The sequence below is a fragment of the Glycine max genome, chromosome 13 (assembly GCF_000004515.6).
Source record: "Glycine max cultivar Williams 82 chromosome 13, Glycine_max_v4.0, whole genome shotgun sequence".
Taxonomy (NCBI): Eukaryota; Viridiplantae; Streptophyta; class Magnoliopsida; order Fabales; family Fabaceae; genus Glycine; species Glycine max.
Window position 1 is genome coordinate 8,433,008 of NC_038249.2, and position 5,157 is coordinate 8,438,164.

The window sequence follows — 5,157 nt, forward strand, 5'->3', positions numbered from 1 at the left end:
GGCTTAGCGTAGTGATGTGCGCTTAGCTAAACTATTCAGCCAACCAATCAGGGGTCTGTGTGCTTAGCGCGAGTAAGCTAGGCTTAGCGTGTGAAGACTGAGCGTTTAGCGCAAGGCCTGCACTTAGCGGATAGACAATTGCAAAAAAATTTCTAAGTCTTTTCCTATCTATCTCTTCACACAAGCTCACAACCCCTTGTTCATTACTAAAAAAGATGAAATTAATCCCAATCACAAGCAAGATATCCTAACTACATGCATGAGGTAAGAATGAAAATAGAAAAAGGAAAGAAAAGAAGCTGGGTTGCCTCCCAGTGATGCAATCCTACCCCGCAAGGGCATTGGTTAGAAGACTCCAAGTAGATTGGGCAAGAGATCCAAGGAAAGGCCCTAGGGTTCTCATGAGCCTTAGGGTAGATTTCGAGCCCATGGGCTAAGTATGAGCCCGCTTATCTTTGAAAATATTAGAATAGGTTTTTCCTTCATCAAGGCCTTGTATTTTGGCCATTCTAGTAGTATAGGGTTTTAGCCTTGTATTTCGGGGCATTTTGAGTTGTCTTTGTAATAAGGACTTTTTTTTTTTTATTTTCATGTTTTTTGTCATGGGGGTGAGCTTAGCTATTATAGGGGGTGTGTAGCTAAGCTCTAGCTTCTCATCTCAAGGAGGTGAGCTTAGCTATTAGAGAGGTATGTGTAGCTAAGCTCTAGCTTCTTTACGAATCTTCTTAAGGAAGCTTCTCAAGGAGGTGAGCTTAGTTATGAGAGGGGTGTGTGTAGCTAAGCTCTAGCTTCTCAAGGAAGTTTTCTCAAAGAAGCTTCTCAAGGAAGTTTTCTCAAGAAAGCTTCTCAAGGAAGCTACCTAGTCTATAAATAGAAGCATGTGTAACACTTGTTGTAACTTTGATGAATGAGAGTCTTATGAGACATACTTCAAAGTTCCACTTCTCTCCCTCTTTTATTCCTTCAATTTCGTGCTCCCCCCTCTCTCTTTCTCTCCCTCTTTCTTTTCCTCCATTGAAGCATCCTCTCCAAGCTTCTTATCCAAGGCTCATCTTGGTGGTGAAGCTCCTTCTTCCATGGCTTATTCCTTAATGGATGGCGCCTCCTCTCACCTCCTTTCCTTTGTCTTCCGCTGCATCTCCATGGTGAAAAATCACCATTGAAGGACCTCATTGAAGCTCAAAGATCCAGCCTCCATAGAAGCTCCACAAGCAAGCTTCCATCAAGTGGTAATCAGAGCACAAGAGCTTCAAGTAGGTGCTCCTTAAACCTCCATTAATTTTTTTGCTTTACCTTCTCTTCCATTGTTGTTTCTTCATTTTTTTCTCCATGTATCTCCTCACATGTCTTGTGCTAAATGTTTTTAACATGATTCTTTACATGATTCTTTAGAGTTTCCACCGATTAAACTTGCTATAGAAGCTAGATTTGATTTTCTATGGTTCAAATTTCTTGTTCCTGTTCTTGAACCATGAATTGTGTTGAGTTTAGGTTCCTTTGAGTTTTGTCTTGTTATTTTTTGTGGCTGAAACCTAAATCATAAAATTCTTACAAAAATATTAAAGTAGAAGAAAACCTCAAAAATCTAGAGTGACTTGTTCACCTATTGTAGTTTTGTCATAGAAGTCATGTCTAGTCATGAAACTTGTCACATAAGATTTCTTATGTTGTGCTGAATTTTATTTTTCTTGTTTCTTTGTCTAACTAATTTGTTCATGAGTGTATGAAATTCTTTTAGCCTATTAGTTGATTTGAGTCAAATCTTTCATGTTAATTAGTCCTTAACATGTTCATGCAAAATTCTTAGAGAGTCTTTGATTGTGAACCTTTTCTTGAACTTTTAGATTTCCTTATGATTGTGTCTATTGTGAATTTGAGTTTTGGTGATTGAATTGTTGGCTGAAATGTTGATCCTAAGTGAATATTGAACTCCTAAAACTGTGGTAAACAATCCTAGTGAGTTCAACATACATAGGAAGGTTGAAAGTAAGCCCAAGGCAATCAATATACCATGCTTAAAAAAAATCGCTGATCTTTTGATCTTCTATGCCCATCTGTAGTATCTTTTTTCCCATGTTCACCATGCAGCTTGCAGTAGACATGAATGGGTAGCCAAGAATGAGAGGAATGTCAGCATCCTATTCTATATCTATGACAACAAAATCAGCTAGAAATATAAGGTGTTTAACCTTCACCAAAACATCTTCAATGACTCCATATGGCCTTGTGATAGGGTGGTCAGCTAACTAGAGGGTCATGCGTGTCGGCATTATCTCTATCTCTCCAAGTCGTCGGCACATGGAAAGAGGCATTAAATTGATACTAGCTCCCAAGTCTATGAGAGCTTTGCCTACAGCAACCTCACCAATAGAGCATGGTATCATGACAACTCCAGGATCTTTGTGCTTGGGTGGAAGAATGTATTGAATCACAACACTACAATTACCTTCCACAACAATTCTGTCACTATGGATGTATCGGTTCTTCTTAGTTAGCATATCCTTCAAAAATTAGGCATAGAGGGGCATTTACTGAAGTGTTTCTCCAAATGGCAAAGTAATTTCTAGTTTCTTGAAAATATCAAGAAATCTGGCCAAATGTCGCTCTTTATCTTTCTGGGAGGGTACCAATGGATAAGGTACTGTCGCAACATGCCCTTTTGCAGGCGAGCGAGGCGAGGCTCATGGGTGCGCTTTCCAAAGGAGGAAAGATGCGCGGAGTCGCCACCAACGTTTATTTGTGGAAAACGTCGGAAAAACCGAAGGAAACTGGTCAAAACGAAAATTCTAAGTTTGGGAGTTGTATTTACGTTTGAGGAAGGTATTAGCACCTCTCACGTTTGTCTCAAAGGACAACAACCTATTTTTTTAGAATTGTGAAATTGTGTTATCTTGCCTTTTATTATTTTTTTATTTTTGAGGTCGACAAAAGCGGGGCTCTTCCTCCTACGTACCCTCCATCGAAGAGGAAATCAGACCTACATAGTTCTTTCTTAAGGGTGAATCACATGATTTCTTTTTACTTGAAAGGTGATCATTTAAAGGCGTTGGACCTTAAAAATGATCCATTAACTTAGTTTCACTTTAGTTATTAGTCAATTCAATTAAGAATGAGAAATCCCAAAGAGAAAATGTCCGATTGATTTTTTCGCTTTATTTTACTAAAAGGTATTTTTTGATTATTATATTATTATTTTACCTCTTTTTTTATTTCCAACGTGGTTACGGCACGACTGAACGGTCGGAATTCATTTTAACAGAAATTAACGGATATTACAAATCAAATGATCGGTGGAAATTTATTTTATTTTTTGATTAGGCGAGAAATGAGTTAAATAAATGACTGAAGCACGTCAAAAGGGGGTACGGAAAGTAGATGAAAACGAGAATAAAAGTACATGAAACAAATGGGTACCACCACGGGTACATAGAATGAATTGAAAAGCTCGGTTTGGGGTACTTACCGGTTGAAGATCGAAGAAAACGAAGAATGAACGATGAATGTCGAAGAACGGTTGAAAATCTTCGCGTAATTACCCACGGAAACATTACGGAAGCGCCTTGGCTTGGATTTTCTTCACGTAAACAATTTTCCTTAGTAATTTCAAGAGAATACGAAGTGCCAAGAAGGCTGAACCCTTTCCTTCTTCATTCCTCCCCCTATTTATAGCAAAATAAGGGAGGAGCTTGCCACCCAGCTCACCCAGGCGAGCCAGGTTGCTTCCTCCAGAAGCAACCGCCTTCTGGAGGAAGAATCTGGAAGGCCCAAGTGGGCCTGATTGCTATTTGCACCCCCTTTTTTACTAAATACACCCCTTTGCTTTTTTTGGTGATTCTTTTTCCCTAACGTTACGAAACTTTACGAATTTCGTAACGATACTTATTTTCTTTCCGTAAGGTTACGGAACCTCACGGATCATGTATTTACTCTTTTTTAGCTTTCGAAGAAGTTACAAAAACTCACGGATTGCGTAACAATACTTCCTTTTGGTTTCCGCCACATTACGGAATTTCACGGATCGTGTAACCATGCTTTCTTTTGATTTCCGGCGCATCTCGGGACTTCACATATTGTGCAACAAAGGGTGCTAAGTATTTCAAAGCGATCAATCAAAGGTTGCATGCCATCAAGCAACAGTCCCCGGACGAAATTAGGGTATGACAAGTACCTGCTTACATTCAATAGGAGTAGCCTCTTTCTTCTTTTCTGAGTTAGCCTCACTCTTGCCCTTCTTTTTTCAATCTCAACAACCTTCTCTTTTTGTTTTTCATTTTTCAAATTTTTTCTTTTTCTTCTTTTTCTTTAATTTCTTTTTCTTTTTCTTCCATATTCTTTACTTTTTCTTGACAGTCTCTTATTGGTGTCTCTCCTTCTTCATCACCTTCTGCTTCTTCAACAATTTCTTCAAGTTCAACTAAATCATCAACCGGTTCCAGCGGCAGTTCATCAGCCAGTTGTTGTTTAACTTCCTCCACCTTCTGATCAGCTTTTCTTTCATCCACATGGGTTCCCATTCTACTCGTTGTCATGACAGCTTTACATTCTTCCTTTGGATTTTTCTCAGTGTTAGCACTAAAGCTGCTTGATGACCTATCTGCCAACTGTTTTGTGAGCTGTCCCATTTGGACCTCCAGATTCTTTATGGCAGACTCTGTGCTCTTCTGGTTAGACATAGAAACCTACATAAATTAAGCTAGAGTCTCATCCAGCTTTGAGGTGCGATCATAGAGACTAGGCCCTTGTTGTTGTGGCCTTATGGATGATCCCCCCTGGTCTCTATTGAATTGATTCCTAGGATGGTTCCTCTGTTGTCCCTGTTGTTGGTTGTATTGTTGTCCGTGCTAGAATCCGGAAAATCCACCTACATTAAAATGGTTTTTGGGTTGGTTCCCCGTGTAATTGACTTCATGTGTGACTTGTTCTTCATTAGGGATACAACATCAAGATTCATGAGCTCCACCACAAATTGTACATCCTGCAACCTGCAAAACAAAAGAATGTGAAGTATGCACAGAATGAATTTGAGTTGGCAACTTACTTAGTGTTTCAGTCAATGCCTCAAGTTTCTTAGATAGCAACTTGTTCTGTGCCAACAATGCATCTTGTGAGGTTAGCTCCAATAAGCTCTTTTTAGTAGGAATGTGGGCTCTCTCTCTC